Source organism: Stegodyphus dumicola, chromosome 9, assembly GCF_044657685.1.
Source record: "Stegodyphus dumicola isolate Sdum_Otavi_A_Nest chromosome 9, ASM4465768v1".
Lineage (NCBI taxonomy): Eukaryota > Metazoa > Arthropoda > Arachnida > Araneae > Eresidae > Stegodyphus > Stegodyphus dumicola.
Window position 1 is genome coordinate 156,797,856 of NC_140776.1, and position 18,509 is coordinate 156,816,364.

At 32.5% G+C, this 18,509-nt stretch overlaps 1 protein-coding gene across 5 annotated transcripts in view; it reads right to left on the reverse strand.

Moving 5' to 3' along the window:
• LOC118183954 (heparan sulfate glucosamine 3-O-sulfotransferase 1-like) overlaps window positions 1-18,509 on the reverse strand; it is a 522,588-nt gene that overhangs the window by 67,770 nt on the left and 436,309 nt on the right. The gene's annotated exons all lie outside the window — the stretch shown is intronic.

The window sequence follows — 18,509 nt, forward strand, 5'->3', positions numbered from 1 at the left end:
TGTCATAAAAAAAACTAGTTAATAAAAATAAATGAATACTGTAAAAAGTCTTAAAAAGTCTGTTATTAATTTTTCTGGATAGAACTCTGAATTTTATGTTTAGAACTTACTTATGTTAGTACTCTTGGAATATCTCTCCTCCCAAACATTTGCTCTCATTTAATATGATTCAGGGAAAATATAAAATATTTGTTTGTTAAATTTATCATACTTCATTTTCGCTTATTAAATTTCATTTTTACCTTCTTGATATATATAAGCGCATTTTTAAAAAATGTATATTTGTTTTTTAATTAAATCAAGATTTCAACCTCTGCTTCACTTAAAACCTTTTACTACTATGTAAAGTTTGTGTTTCCTTTCTTTCTTCTTTGATCTTTTATTCGTATGAAGGATTCGAGACCTTTTGGTTTCGTATTCCAAAAAATGCAGGCTTCTATCCATTTGCACTTTTAAGCTAGCACAGATATAGTTCTGAATTATACTATTACAAAATCACTGTTTGCATATATTGTGTTTATCTCTTAATGTCAAAACCTCTTACTGATTTTAAAGCTCCAATTTCTAAACAGAATCAATGTGTAATTCAATTAGAAAGATATCCTACTTAATGTTTTCTATGGAAGTTAATTAATCAGACGTGATAAAAGAGCTAACTTGTTAAGAACATTCCTTTTTTGCTTTAATGTTTCTTTTCTTCTTATTCAAATTAAATTTAAGTGTGATGAAACTTAAGGGTTCTGACAAATAAGTTGAACTTTAAATAAAAATACCTTTATGTGGCTTTTGTTAACTATTTTTTTATAATGTAAAGTAATTTAACCAAAAGCAAATAATAAATCCAATAGCTGCATTTCAGGATGAAGAAATTTAGTTTAACATATTGCATCTAACGTAAATCTAAACAAAAATAAAAATAATTTAGTTATTATAATTTAGATTCAAATAACATTTATAGGTATTGCCAGATGCAGTTATTATGTAAGATACAGAATAAAGTAGATCGAAGTATCCATTTTTTTATCCAGTAAACTCTCTTCTATAACACAGTGAAAAATACCATTCAGACTATGCAGAGGAAAATTTAATAATTTCTGCATTACAATTGCACCCTCTAATTACTGAAATAATTAATTTTCGTCTAAGCGTAACATGCTTTTTTATAGCAGATTAATTTCATCCCATGTGGCAGTTGTACCAGAAAAGACGAAAATGGGAAACTATCTCGCAGGTATCGAGATCGCACACGTGACTCTGACCGAAGTCGGCGTGAACAAGCCGGCCAGAACAACTTAACGCCACAGAATTCTAATGACCAGAGAATCAAAGTTAGAAACGTGGCATTCAAGCAGGCAGAGCACGCTCTAATTTCACCCTTTAAAACCTTCCTTTAAATACATCCTTCTTTCTACCTAATTTGAACATCGCGCGTGCTGTAAATTTGCATTTTAGGAGAGATATGAAATGAGGCTTGATGGGAGAGCCATTTAACTTAAAATAAAGGATTAGAAAATTAAAATGAACCGTATCTAAGTCATTTTGTTACAGTCAGCTTCATTCATTTTTCAGTCAATTTCATTAATGAAATGCAAGTATCAAAGACACAAGTCTACCTTCTGCCCAAATGGCGGGCACTAGCTATTATAGGCGTTGGTAATTACTAAGGCCGGAAGCGATACTCACTTTATTATGAAGGCACCTAACAGGTGGGCCACCATTGCTCCTATGAAGGCACAGACAATTAAATCCATGCCTTTCATTCGAACCCTAGCCCTTCGGTACTGCAATCAAAATCACCCGTCTGGGCGGCTAAGAGAGACATGCAAGAGTATTTATTGATAAGAGCTTGAAAGATCTGGGAACTTCTATTATCTTAGACCACTCTTGCTCGTCATTTTTATAGAAAGATAGTACTTACGAATAAAATATCTCGTAAAACTGGTGAATCAAATAGAAATGAAATGGGGGATTATGCAAAATTATTGAACAGCAGAAGAGATTCGAGTAGCATTGAAGGATGTAAACTAAGTAGCATTTGAAAGGCGAACAACTACCGATACGGAAAAACACTGACAGAAATGTTTTCATATTGCAATGAACATAAATCCTTGGTCGTCTCGATTTCTGCTATTCTCACTATATCGTAGAAATAAAATCGTATGAAAAAGGGCTAGACGTAGTTTAGACTAGACAGTGGGAATTTTTAGCTCACTTTTGGAATTTTGCGCTAAGAAGAAAGGAGGAGTTTTTAGTATATTACATGTTCATTAAAACATAGGTTTAAAATAACACTATTCTTAAGTTTATGAAACATTTTAAAAATTTGCAATAAATAAACTACGCAACCAACGTTATATTCTATTATACTGAAATGAAGGTAAATTGAGATTTTTTTTAGATAACCAATATGGCAACACTGTAAAAAAAAAAAAAAAAAAAAAAACATATGCTCTTTTAAATATTTTGTGCTATTGCTGTTGAATTGAATTTTATGGTTTAAGTGCGAAAAACATGATATTTAATAAGTAAAGGTAGCACATAAAACATTAAAAAATCACCCGTTTGGGCGTAATATAAAATATGAAAGCTTTTCTTTTTTTGTTTGATTATTCCGTGTAATTGTCTTCTGTGGGGTAATTTAATTCCATTACCTCTAAAAAGGTTTTGGCGAAGAATAGTGACAATTATCCGTCACCCCCTTATTCGCCAGATTTGACACTTGCAAATTACTTTACATTCTTTAAAGTATAATCTCGCCTTAGTGACCATTACTTTAGAAGCATTAAAGAGATTCAGAAACGGTAACGAGAAACTTTAATTAATTTTATTCCAAAACATGAGTTCTACAAAGGAAAACAATAGCTGCATAAAAGTGGCAAGTATTATGCAGATATGCAAGAATTGTATACTTAAGGTTAATAAGTTAATTTCTTAAAAGAATAGGAATGTTAGTTTCTTCAGTTCTCGATTTTGAACCAACTTAATCTTAAGGCATTGTAGACCTGCGCATGATACTTGCCTTTTAAAAGCTAAAACATTTTTTTTTTAAAAAGGCATCTCAGTTAAATTAACTAACGTATCAAATTAAAGAAATAAGTCTGGGAAACAAATTACAAAGACGCAAACATGTACCATTTTCGCTCACACTACAAAAAACGATAGCAACCGTTGCCACCATATCGCTTCCTTTCCAGGTAACAAAGAACGTGTTGAATAATTTATCTTTTCTGGAACACACAAGCGATTCTCACCATCGACTTAACAGTAAAATAAATTAATAAAAGAGTTTACGTAAAAGTCGATTCGGATTCATTTAATTTACGCAAAGAAAAGATAAACTTAAACGCCGAGAACACGTTTTCTGTGAACTGTAAATTAAGATTCTGGTGATTTGAAGTCGGGAATAAAGTCTGCTTTTATTTTAAACAGAAATTCTGGAATAAGTATATACATTTATATTAAAAATTAATTCACAGATTAAGAAATGCACTCAAATATTCAGCATTAAATGAAAAGACATGCTAATAATAAGCCTATTTTTTCCTAAGAAAACAGACTCCAGTACCAATTTTAGTATTCTAGATAATTTATAGCATATCATGTCAGGGTGGTTTGAGATGTATCGGCCGAACTAAAAGAGCATTAAATTTCGCATCAAGGAACATGAATCTAATATATGAGAAGGCGAAATTGACTAGTCTTTGATGACAATTGAGTCATAATTTTGACTTCGGGTTTGAAAAAATTATTCAGAACGCTTCCTCGATTGGTGAATTGGATTTTCTTGAAGTTTTTCACATTCACAAAGATTTATCTTATTTAGTTAATGACTTTAAGCCTAATTCAGTCCTTCCTAACGCTTTTAAAACTCTATTAACTTAATTTTTTAAAATTTCTTTACTGTTTTTGCCGACAGATGTCGCTACATTCTTGCTCGCTTTACTGCCGTAGGGTATAAATATGACCGCTGCCCTCCTCTGCTCTCCAGTCTACTGCCTCGCCCTGACGCTAAGACTCTCATTTCACCTGATTTTACCATTGATGTAGCAGCTACCTACTACGCCACGATATGCTATTTAATTGCAAAAACTTAATTACCGAGTTTACTCATGTTTTGATCTCGATGTATGTACACATATATACTTTTAATTTTAAAAATCTTATTGGCCTCTGGTATAATGTTAATTTTCTGGTTATAGCTCTTAGTAGCTGATGCCAGAAGCAAAGATATGATCCAAGCTGCTCTCCAAATAAAGTCCATTCATTCAATACCTTCAAAACCACATATAAGCATTAGAGACCTGGCTAAAACAATGGAAAATCCATGTGAACATTGAAAAAAAAAACCGTTGCAGTAATGTTTATGTGGAAGAAAAGCATTGAGAAGCATAAAGTATTACTAGAGAATCCATCTGCGAGTCACATTGTTACTTTTACGTCATATTGTTTTTTTGTATGGTAAAAACAATTGTGAACCAAAACGGAAATACAGATATTGTTCACATATTTTTAAAGCTATAAGTTAAAAGCTACCCCTTAATTCCTCGACACAGCATTCTATCTATAGATAACAAGTTACTCATTTATAAATACGTACTATACCGTATTTATATCGTATATATAATACCGGTATTACTCGTACTATACCGGTTGTGCGGCACACAAAAGGTTTTAAACTTTATATTTCTCAACTGCCCAACTATTTCTACAACATAACAGCATAAAGTATTACTAGAGAATCCATCTGCGAGTCATATTGTTACTTTTACGTCATATTGTTACTTTTTGTATGGTAAAAACAATTGTGAACCAAAACGGAAATACAGATATTGTTCACATATTTTTAACTTCTAAACTACAATACACTAGTAATTAGTCTTTTGTCCACCAGCCAATATGCCGTATATTCAAAATTTATTTTTTGAAAGAATCATTACAATAAATAAGAGTGAAAAATTAAAATACAATCCTTAAAATTCAAGAAAATGTTTTTATAGTAACAAATTTCAAAGGACCTCAGAAATAAAATAATTAGAATACACAAAAGCAATAGCATGGGAATAACTTTTTGCATATTATTGTTATCACAAACTGTTATTTAGAAACTGTAATTTACAAAGAATAGTGTTACTTCACTTCATAATTGAACATTAAATTAAAATTCTATTATTATAATATTTTACTCCTACTTCATTATACAAAATGCTTGCCAAATAACATTGTACAAAATATTTCCCAAATAACAAACATAAATGAAATATAATATTAGTCTGAAAAATTTACAGTAAAAACATTCTGATTCTTTCTATAACATAACAGATATTTCAGTCTATTTTGTAAATTAATATTTTTGTAAAAATATTTAAACCTTTGTTACATTCATTTCACGTGTTTACAAAATGAGTAAGTTCTGTAGTACATAGAGCATTCAGTGATATATAATGGTGCATAGTATATATTGTAAGATTTATTGTAAACCTGTTATTTCTCACGTTAAAATCAAATCCTTCCTGAACTTCTACTATTTAACCTACTCGACCAGAACGGGTTCATGAAAAGAGTTTTAAATACGAGTGAGAATATAAGACATAGAATTTTTACATTATGCGCCTGCCTTAGCAAAACCTCTCTGTTGTTGTTTGTTTTGGGCGCTGCCTAGCTGGTGAGTTTAGAAGGAGTGAAAATGAGAGTTTTAGAGAAATGAAAATATAAGAGAGAGAAGTTTGGCATTATAAACTTGGCTTGGTAAAACTTGTTTGTTGTTTGCTTTGAGCGCTGTCTGGTTGGTGAGCTAACGAGGTTGTCTTTGTTTTAAATTTAGTTAGTAATCGTAGAATAGGCGAGCCAGGTTGTTAGACTTCAATTTTAAACTTTGCCTTGTAAATGCTTTGAATCATTGTGTTTGTTAAAGCGCAAGTAACAGAACTGATTTCGGTAATTATTTTGTTCAGTAATTTAAAAAATTCAAATAAACCCTAGAGTTACTTTACGTTGTTGTATTTACTTAATATTGACAGATTAAAAAGTGACTATAATTCATCCAACAGTCTAGAAGATTAGAATATTATTTAGAAAATATTAAATTTAATTTAAGCTTATAAATGTTTAATAACATTTTGTACAATTTAGTATAATTAAACACCTTAAGAAAGAAAAAAAAAAGTGCAAAGTTGATAAAACAAAACAAAACAAAATTAAGTAACATGAGAAGAAATTTGTTAAGGGGAAAGCACAATCATCAGATCAATAGCGTAAAAGAAAGTTTTTCTAGCTTCAGATAGCGAACTAAAACATTTCAGGTAATTTTCGTAAAATTTCAAATTTTCAAACCACTATTAAAAAACTGCTTAATATAATCCAGATTATCTTAATTTACAAAAATGATTGATGATGGTGTTAATTTAATTAATAAAAGGAAATTTATCTAATAATCCTGAAAGTTATTAAAGTAAGTGGATATGAGCCCAAGAACCATTCAGAAAAAATAACTAACTTCGCGATTTTCGAGAAATATTTTAAAGATTCAGAAATAATAACGTCATATAAAAATAAAATACAGTTAAATTTACATAGTAAAATTAGGCAAAAATTCAGCCTTATGTTAAAATTGGTTTATTAGAAAATTTTATCAATTTCGACGAAGTTAGATCACATACAATCGGTAAAACGGAGAACTACTGCAACGAAAGAACTACACATGAAATACCACAAACAAACTACGTAATAAATTATGTATGATGTATTTTAACTCAAGAAAACTTCCCATAACTTATTTCGCAGGTAGGCTACAACACAATATAAGAGTAAAAAAAAAAAAAAAATCTGAAAGGATTCAGATTTTAACGGTCGCCTAAACGGGTTTGTTAAAGTTTTTTACGCTCTCGCTTAACTCGCAGTCTACCAGTCTGCTGGTAAACTCACTCCTACTAACCCAATCTTTTTTGTCATTTTAGCTTTGTTGTTAAGCATAATTTTCTTCCCACTTAACGCCATATGCAATTCAATAGCAAAATTACAAAAATTCTCAAAAGCAGCATAGCAGTATACGTGTAGGATTCCCGATACAGCGCTAAGTGTTGCCATACAATTCTACTTTTTTTCCAGTCTTTTCTCAGTTCATCAGTTATCTTTAGAATTTCCGACAGACAGTCTCGCAATAAAAATATTTTATTCCGTATAATGATGCCACTCCCTGCTTTCAAATCATTGGGTTTGTTAATCAAAAATTCGTTAAAGTTTTCCAAAATTTAAAACAGATAATAAAACAAATTCGAAATACAAAATTCGGGTTTTCAGGGACCAACGTTTGGTTGGAGGACTACGTTATTTAAAATCTGATGGCTTTTGGTAGCGTTGTTTTTATACAGTGGAAGAAACATTTATACAATCATAGAGATTCTTCTTTATTTATTTTTTTAGATATAATACAGGGCGATAATATTTGGTGGCAACAACATGAAAAGTGATACGCCATTTATAGTGATTAAAAGCAAAATGCCATTTCGAGATTAATAATCCATTCGGTACTAACGTCCCTTCCGGTTTAAAAAAATGCTTGCTAAATACTTCAACGTAAGTATACCAAAAACTAAACAGGCAATAACAAAGCCCCCTCTTTTTTCAAGGAAAACTGCTTCTTGAACAAGAAAAACCTATGTTGTGATGAATTCTTCGAAATGTAACTGGAAGTTCTAGCAAATATTTTTCTATTAAACCAATGTAAGTATAACGTTGAACTTTTGACTAATTTTAAGGAAAGATACACAAAATGTTTCGAATACAAGGCGATGTTTGCTCAAGTAAAAGGCAACATATTTTCTGCAAAATGGTTTTTGAGAATTCCTCCGCTCAGCTTTATAGAAATTTTGTCTATTTTTTACATTATACGAAATTCTATGCTATATAAATCATATGTTATCTATGCCATACAAAGGAAGGAAACATAATTAGATTCCTGGTTTTAAAAAAGGTTTATTTCGCTAATTTAAGCACCATATGTTTCGGAAATTTCGGAAGAACACCAAAACGGAGTTTCTCACAGGAAATGACCTGCGTTAGTTCCTAATCTTTAAAGCCGGCGTAATGTTTTTTTATTTCCAATGGCTAGGCAAAAATTTACAAAGAACTAAAGTCTCACAATCAGAGTTTACAAACAGTAGAACTAAGAACAAAAAGACCGAGGTCATTGCCTAAGGAGCTGTCTTTTTGCCTCCCAGTATTTAAAATCCTCTGTAAGACCACGAAGATTCCACATCAAAGCAGGTGGTCCCTGTCCATTTCTTCTCCTGAATCACAGAATCACAAAGTGGGCAAATAGGATCGCTTGAAATGCCTAATGCGGTACAGGTGGGGCTGCAAGGCAATCATGTACTGTAAGACAGCATTACGTTTTCGACTATCGGGAATAAGAGAAGGACTTACTATTCTCCAATTTTATAAGGCTGTACGAGTCTCAAGGTCTCATAAGATATTAAACGTAAATAAACTTTTTAAAAACGGTTTAATCTTCCAATAAGAAATGGCTGCATTAAGACGTTGTAGTAAGCTGGCACCTCTTCTTGCAAGGAAGTTCGCTTGTTCATTGCCCCAAAAGCCACAATGGCCACACAGCCACTGGAGAGCGACTTGCTTCTTCTTTAAAGTGAGAGTTCTCAGGAATTCTCGACATTACAAAATTTCATGTGTTAATGGGTGTTGAACAGAGCTAATTGATTGAATAGCTACTTAAGAATCAGAAAAAATGACTGTCTTTGCAAACTTGGGTAATGAATAGTTAGTAATTGATTTAGAGCTATACAGATGGCTACTACTTCCCCATCAATCCCCATTTTTTCTGAATGGTACTTGGGCTCATATCCACTTACTTTAATAACTTTCAGGATTATTAGATAAATCTCCTTTTATTAATTAAATTAACACCATCATCAATCTTTTTTGTAAATTAAGATAATCTGGATTATATTAAACAGTTTTTTAATAGTGGTTTGAAAATTTGAAATTTTACGAAAATTACCTGAAATGTTTTAGTTCGCTATCTGAAGCTAGAAAAACTTTCTTTCACGCTATTGATCTAATGATTATGCTTTCCCCTTAACAAATTTCTTCTCATGTTACTTAATTTTGTTTTGTTTTGTTTTATCAACTTTGCACTTTTTTCCTTCTTTCTTAAGGTGTTTAATTATACTAAACTATACAAAATGTTATTAAACATTTATAAGCTTAAATTAAATTTAATGTACCTTGCAGGTGAATATTTAATTGAATTTAAATATTTTAAACGCATTTAATTTAACGAAGAAAATATACTTCTCTACGATTTTTAAAAGTTGTAATTCAAGCAATATTGGAGTTTTGAACCTAAAGTCTTTAATTGAAATTATCACTAAATTTCACAAAGTTTAAATAAATACCATTTATAATTATCATCACAGATAGCGAGACTTATCAATAAAGAAAACAGAAGCAACGAAACCTAATTTAACAATTTTATTCTCCTTTAATATAATAATTTCTTCAGGGTAAGGAGATATTTTTTAGAGAACTCGAGCCATCAGACATTCTTAAGCCAATTTCTTAACATTCTCTTAAAAGATAAACTTAATTTCATTTTCTTAATGATAAAATAAAAAGAAATTGAATAAAAAAAATACTTTTTTGGCAAAATACGCCTCCCTGCCTTCTTTCCGACTCTACTGAAAATCATATATAATTCATGTTGTTTAAGATTAGAAGGATTCACTTATTTTCCTTCGCTTCTCCGGGAGTTTCAAAAGCAAACATGCATCTTTATGTTACTGTAGAAATGGCTGACCAATTTCACTTCTGAGTGCGTTTTTATGCCGGTTATACCAGACAGGGACATTTTCGAAATTCATGAGCGCAGCAGAGAGTGCGTGAATAATTTATATGTGTCTCATATATCCGTAAAAAATCTTCTTGAAAATGATAGTTCCGCATCATTCCGTATTCCTCAGTGCTTCTTCAATAAGCAGTTCTAGGCAGGAATACTTCTGAAAGCAGAGCAAGAATGGGATGGAATACGCTTGGGTATATAATATAATTTTCGTCGAGAAAGATGACGTCATTAGCAATTACAATCGTTTGAAAAATAGATTCAAACAACAGGATAGGTAGGGTGCGTGTAAATCACTTGCGAATAACAGATCAAATACCTTTACAGCCAAATGTGTTTTCAGCCAAAATGTGCATTACAATTTCAGACATTCTTCCACAGTGCTCATGGTTCTGGGGGGAAGATACATGGACAAATATCTTTGAAACTGCCCCCAAGAATTCTGTTTCCCTCCTCTACTTTTCTATGCAATGTATTGTGCCCTTTTCTGCTTTATTTTTGTCTTTTTTTGCATGATTTGCAGTATGAAATGCATAATACAGCTTTTAAATTTCGCTACTATATATATATATATATATATATATATATAGAAAGAGAGAGAAAGAGATGTATGTGTAAGATAAAAAATACGCAAATTAAAATTATAATTTAAAAGTAAAAAATATAATTTAATAATAAACAGCCTCTTAAATCCTCATTTTTAATTTGGTACTTCTCTCTCTTCTAAAAATAGCAATAGCTTTTTCCGAAGTGCATAGTTTCTAGATTAGTCCATATTATATGATTTACATAGTGATGATGACCTAGCTAATTCAGAACTTAAACTGAAACATTCCCTTAATAAGCTGCCGTAATGGATAACTGCGCACTTTGCTTCTATCTCTCTCGCTGAAACGCTGCTTTACTGCTCTCTTCCTGTCGCAACAGTATAAAAAATGTAATTTTTCCTGAACAGACACGATTAGATTGCCAAGTGAAGTGTGGCCACAAATGTCAACTGAAATAAAGATCGTAGTCATTAGGATATTTTGAAACAGAAGATATGAAAAATGTGCAATACCCTGGCGGTATTCGAATCTGGACCTCTCGAACATGCACCGAGTGTGCTAGCGTTACACCACGAAGGCGTGCTGGAAGGAGGGACAAAATACCTTATAAGATGACTATTTAATCTGCTTGGCTGCTAATTTTGCTGTTTATTAAGGATTTACGTATTTACGCTATCAATGTTTCTACAACATTATTACATCTAAATAAAATACCAAACATCGAATCACTCTTATTAAAGGGATTTTAAACCATCAGTTTATAAGATCATTATTTGAAACTACTCAGCCTTTACTATAACTTTTCCTTTCCTCTCCCCCTTTTTTTACCATAAATGTAACTGAGATACAGAGTATTTAAGCTGAGTTTTCTGGACTTAAAAATATATCGTCTTTCTACCTCTCGAAGCCAGATTACTCTGCATCTGCCGTACCCGATAAGATCGTAATTATTCGGCTTTGCATTATTTGCTGCCGGCATTTAAATTTGATACACCGGTTAGCTTAGATTCAAATATAATTGTGTAGTCTTTGACTACAAGTCCAAGTTTAGAATTTAAATTTGACTGTTACTTTAGTTACGTCGCCACAAGTGGCGGTTGATTCTGTTAGCATAAAACGTTCACTTGTACTTAGAGTTCTGTTTTGATAAAAAAAAAGGTTGTTTTGAACCTTTCTAAGTCTCTGCGGTTACTTTAGACACGCTGATAATTCGTTTTACGTCTGTTATGAATTTGGAATTAGTTTCTGTGCCCAAAGCAAGCCAAACTGTATAAGTTATTTCATCCATGGCTGTCTTACGAACACAGAAACGAAATTGTAACAAATTAAACAATGAGAAAGCGGCGCGGTATCATAGATCAGAACACACTTCATGTCATTAATATTTTTAAAACTACATTACAGTTCAATTAATATTAAGACAGCAAAAATTGTAACTTACTACCATTAGCTTTGTTTTCATTGCAGAATGTTCAAGCTTAACCTCTTATTTCTCTTACCTACGTTGGTCAGATTCTTTGCTAAACAAGAAACAGCAAAACGAAATAATGTCAATCTTTTCAGTACTTATACAGAAGAATCTATCGCAGCGACACCTTCTGAAAGTAACCAGTACGTTTTAGGGCATATTTAAATAAAACGACACTGATCGTTACGTTGAAATGTACACACCATATCAAGACCAAAATACCTGGAACCAGGGGAGGTTCGTCTGAAGATTTCACTGTATGTTAAATTACAGCAATCATGAAAGACTCGTTGACATTTAATTGCAACAAAATGATGAGGTTAATGCCCTAGGAAAGGGTTGTAAATGAATTAGAGTAGCATTTCCGTAGTTAAAAATCAGTACAGGTTATTTTAGCAATCATTTAGCAAAGGAAAATAATTTTTATAATGCAACAAGGGCTAACTTTAGGAGCATTTTTGCAGAAACGCTGTAATGAATACCTTCGTTATACATTACCATGTTAAAATACATATATATGCTTATTATAGAAATCATGAAGTTGAACATTTTTCATCTGAGATATGTGAAAAGGTAACACTTTCTGCTAAAAATATAGAACCGATTAAAATAATTTAACCGAGATGAGAGAAATTTCTCAAGAAAATGTATGTTGGCAACAAAATAACTTCTAATGAAGTCTTAATAGGTTTTTAAAGACGTCTTCTTTGATTGGTTTGCGCTGAGAAACACACGCACTTTAAGGATTTAAGGCAGAGAAGTTTCATATACAGGAAATGTATATAGATGACATTTAAAGTTTCATTTCATCTTTCGATTCCCATTACCGATACCTAGTCGGTATTTTTTTTTTTATGAAAGAACATTAACAATCGTGAATACGTAAAATAAGTTGCAAGACCAGACTAATAACTTATTCTAGCATAGCGAAAATTTGCTTCATTTATAAGCTTATAAGGCATTTCTCCCGCCTTCTTAGCATGCCTTCGTATTGTAGTGGTAAGCACACTCGGCGTATATTCGTTCGAGTTCCGTGGTCCGAGGCCAGGCGAGGGCGCTGCTTATTTCTTTAGTTTCCTGACATTAAAAAAATTCTAATAGACTCTACAGTTACGCCCGAACTGAAAAGGTAGTGGATGATGATTTTCCATCACCAGGATTTGGCGACTGGGTCTACTAACACCCAGTTACCCTTTAAAAGGGGGAGTATATAAGGTATTTCTCCCACCTTCTTAGCATGCCTTCGTGGTGCAGAGGTCAGCACGCTTGGCGCGTATTCGAAAGGTTTGAGTCGAAGGCATTACTCATTTTTCATGTCTCCTGCTTCAAAATAACCTAATGTCTCAACAAGCTATACTTAATTAATTACTATATTAATTATCTATACAAGCTATTAATTTTAATATCGTGGTTCTAATTTGGAACATTTCGCAAAGAAAGATGCAAACTGTTTACATTTGTTTTTAAATTACACCAACCTATTCTAATTGACAGATGGTTCAAAAAAGATTTATTTGAAAAACATTCATTACGTTTTTGATGTAAGAATTATGATTTTCTTTCCATAATATTTCAAAAGTTCGCAGAGATAACGGATTTCGTGTGAATATTACGAACAGTACATGCTTGTGATCACACAAGCACTTTTAAACTTGTACATCACGTAAATTTAAACTAATTTAATTTAAACTTGTATTAATTTAAACTTGTATTAATTTAATTTAAACTTGTATTAATTTAATTTAAACTTGTACATCACGTAAAATAATGATTTTGAATACGCTCCCAGAATTTGATTAGTCTGTTAGTGTAAATTAAAATTAAAAAAAAAAATGTAATTTTTATTTAGTTACATACATTAATGCAATTTTTATTTAGTTACATACATTAATGTAATTTTTATTTAGTTACATACATTAATGTAATTTTTATTTAGTTACATACATTAATGTAATTTTTATTTAGTTACATACATTAATGTAATTTTTATTAGTTACATACATTAATGTAATTTTTATTTAGTTACATACATTAATGTAATTTTTATTAGTTACATACATTAATGTAATTTTAGTTACATACATTAATGTAATTTTTATTTAGTTACATACATTAATGTAATTTTTATTTAGTTACATACATTAATTTAATTTTTATTTAGTTACATACATTAATGTAATTTTTTTTAGTTACATACATTAATGTAATTTTTATTTAGTTACATACATTACTTACTACGTTTCTTACATATTCCAATATAAATTCTAGACCGAAAAAATTGTCAGGAAATTACTGAGCTAAATACCAAGCCGCAAATTCCTCCACGAAGGCATTCCTTCCCTTGGGGAATACCCTTGCATGCATAACCACAATCCAAAGGAAAAAGATCTCAAGCCGGGTAAAAAGTGCGATTTTTTCATTACTTATGTCTCTGTCGACACGCGAATTTTGTTCTTTTTCTCCGCTGTAAATTATTGTCGCAGTTATAAGCTACCAATTTCTAATTAGTAATTCCCGAAACTCTATCGCTTCTAAATTAATGGGGGAAATAACATTTCAGCATTTGTTAACTTATTCTTTATCATATACTTAAATAAACATTAGTTAGGCGAAACCACCACTCACATAGCAGGTAAATCTTACTGGAGCTTTTCGGTAGAAAGCGTTCAGTTTTTAATTTATTCCAGCAACCCTTGATATTATTCAAAGTTCTTTTATTTTATTTTTAATTCAAAATATATCGGATGTCCCTGAATCCCGGTAATTTCCTCTCATGCTTTATTTCGATAATAAAAGGAACTGACTAATAACTATTTTTATATTCCGCTTCCTCATATGCATCGCATACACAAACGCAGATTGTGTAAAAAAGGGTTTCAGCAAAAGAACATTCTTTCTGCAGAAGATGGCCGTTGCGAACTTCGGCATAAAAGATAATAGCGAAGAAAACATAATTGGGCCTTTCGTGCTGAGTTGTTACGATTATGACAGTATAAAGTAATCGATGAAATGTATCGTTGTTTTTAAAAGACGCGCCGATGGATTTAATATGCAGCCTTTCATTAATTCATCAGTTCTACCCTACATTATCAAATCATTAATCATCGACTGATATTTCAAAGGACATTCATTATAAAGTTTATTAGGATAATTACGTAACACAAGGACATCATTAAATGTTCGCATACACATTGTTTGCATTAGTATAGGTTTCTGTTTCTTAGATATGAATAAATAAAACGCTTTCCTACTAAATGCATATTTAACACTTGTTAACTCAAAAGCTTAAGAAACGCATACATGACACATTTGGAAAAAGAAATCATTACAAATATCGATCGATTTGAATGAATACAAAGCGAGTTTCTTTATCACCAACATTAACTTAAGTGTCTCGCAGTTAGCGTTAAATTATTACCGTATTTGAAAGAAATAGCAGTGTATAAAAATCCAGGCTTGCATATTAATAATTAAATAATATGATATGAATGTTGCAAGGCAGGAAACAAGAAATTATAATAAAAACATTTTTAATTTTTGTTTTCTTTTTTTTGAAAAAGAGAGATACTCATTAATTTCTTTCAAAATGCACTCGAGTTTAACGCTAAACACTATAGTAATTTTCCGCAAAATCAAAAATTTAAATTGAAAGGCCTTCCATTGCATCTGCTACTGCAGGTGATGTGTATTTTATCTTCTACAACATGTGTATAGTATGTTTTTGTTCTATTTGTTATTAAACCTGCGATAGTTATAGCTAGGTTCTATTAATTGTTAAACTTATGACTTTTAAAACTTTATTTTGCCCGCCTTCTTAGCGTGCCTTCGTGCTGTAGTGGTCAGCACACTCGGAGCGCAGTCGAGAGGTCCATGGTTCAAATCCCGGCGAAGATATTGCTGATTTTTCATCTCTGCTGCCTTCAAAATAACCTAATATCTCTAGAGTGGCGACCGAACTAAAATGTGCTGGATTATGATTTTCCACCCCTAAAAGATTGGACCCCTAAAACCCCAGTCGCCCTTTTAAAGAGGGAGTATATAAGGTATTTCTCTCCCGCCTTTTAAGCATGCCTTCGTGGTGCAGTGGTCAGCACACTCGGCGCGTATTCGAGAGGTCCGTGGTTCGAGTTAAGGCGAGGGCACTGCTAATTTTTCATCTCTCCTACTTTCAGAATAACCTAATGTCTTTACAACTTCAAACACGGCTTTCTTCCATTTGATTCACGTCATATGTATCAGCTCACATCAAAAGGGTATGCAAATTAAGAACAACTGAGAAGAGTTAAAAAGCTAGTTAACTACATTAACTATTTTGCTACGTCAACTGCAACTCACGCCATGTCAAGTGAAAGACTGCTGTGCTGACTGTGAAATTTAGCCTCAGTCCTTTTGGAAAGGAGCAACATTTGCCGGAGGCTGCTGTAATTTCTGATTGGTGCTTCAGGTTGGTATGCCTTTATTCTAAGTAGTCGAGAGAAGAAACAGGTAGTCCTGTTTCTGATAGAGAAGAACTGCATGAAAACCTCTGAGTAGGCATAATTTAAGAGTAATTAAGTAGCAGTAAACCTACATTACTCTAGTCAGCAATCTCATTATTTTTATCTAAACTATACAATGGGTAAACCAAAAAAATTCATTTTAAATATCTCTGAAAAAAATAGACCATAATTTTTGACTCATGACAAATACGACTCAAGAGATATTACAAACAGGTTCAAGACAATTACATCTTTCATCATTATTAGCTTTGCGTAATAAAGGCAAACATGATATTATATTACTACCATATAATCCATTAAAAAGTTCGAATATTACACAAGTATATGGATTTTGAGTATTCTTTCATACCTGCTGCTACTTCCAAGCTAAGCAAACCGCATTTATATTTTAAATTCAATAACAAGCATTTCACATAATTCGTATTAACACATGAGCACATCCGGAAAAGGACGAAGCATATTCTTTACGCATCAAATATCCAAATCCAAAGCCTATTAAAATCACACTGCCCAAAGCGACGTCAAGGGATTGCATTTATAGCTATAACTGAAATTAACGCCGTTATCGACGCTTTTCACATTTTAATAACTTGCGCTGGTTTATTAGAGCCTGATCTAAGAGTAATGAGAAAGAGATGCATTACAATTGCATCTTATACGTTCCTCATCGTAACAAAATCACAAGGAATGCGATAAATCCGAGCGAAATTAACACAGATCATGATGATACTGCAATGGAAAGTATCACTGGCTTTGTCTTAAGTTTTGCATTCTTTATTACGTAGCTCGGAATTCGCTAGAATTCATATTTAGCTATCCGTGAAATGTACCAAAATTTTGCTGAGGGATATGTCGCTCATAATCTATGAATACAGCTGGATTGCTTTTACGATAGTACGTCCGAAGAAATTCTATAGTATGAAGTGATAATATATGCTAATTGAAAAATCCACGAAATTTTAGTTGTAACACAGACACTCATTTTTGCGGAATTTCTCATTCCTGAAGAATGCAGAAGTAGACACATTTCTGTAGAATTTTTATGCGCGTATTTCTCATTTCTGCACGCATAATTGTAAATTTCTGGTAACATTTTAATGGACTGCATTTTGTAAGTAAGGCAAAAGCACATTTAATTAGGCTACACCGAATTTAGTAAATGGAAGTTCCATTTCACTTGAACTTCTGAAAGCCCCCTTCGTTTCGATCAGTGAGGGGTATGTTTATTGTTCTCTTAAAAATTATTTAATGATTCAGAGATCTTCAGATGCAGAGCCTCTTGCGATTGCGAGACCAATGACTCACAGACGCATAGCTGTGAGAACACAGAATTCTCACAGTGAACACTGTGCCATCATCGATTCTTATATCGTTATCGAGCGCTGCCACGTGCGTCGAAGTGTATAAAAACTGGAAGGACTGGTTTGTCTTCCTCTCCCTGCACCGTGACCTGAAAATGGATTCCGTCGAAACGTATCTGCATAATGCAAATAACAAATTCTTTAACAAGGCTCAAGAATGTAACCACATGACTGATCTTAATGCTTTGGATTATGTTATTCTTGAAGAAGATGCTTCGTTAAGACCACTCGCGGCCCACTTCGCCAGGGACTTAAATTTCCCCACGTAAAATCTTCATGAAGGGTAGTATTTATGTAATAACGTAAGAATATGTTTAATTATTATGAAGTGTTTTAATTCAGATGTCATGATTGAAATTGTTGGATTTTGTCTGTGTCTTCTTTGATGATACAACACAAACATATCATACAGATCCTCACGGCTCCTGCTTTGCGAATTTCTTGATGCGCGCGCCATTCAAAGGCCTTGCGACGCATGGTCGCCCCCTGTAATCACCTTTGACCTCTCTAAATTTGTCAAGAAATTGCAACGTCATGTGCCCTTCGGGCTTATTATCAAGAGCCGGACAAGTTGCGCAGCCGCGCGACATTTCGGCAATAGCCGCACAGACTAGACTAGACTTGTCTTCCTCTTTCCCTTTTTCTGCCTGACGTCGTGTTAACGAGTGTGTGGGCCTTCGGGCCACACACACTCAGCAGTCGCCATCGTTCCTGCATATTTTGCACGTGGAATGTCGTCGTATTTTGCATAGAAAGAAGCAGAATTAAGAGATCTAGTAT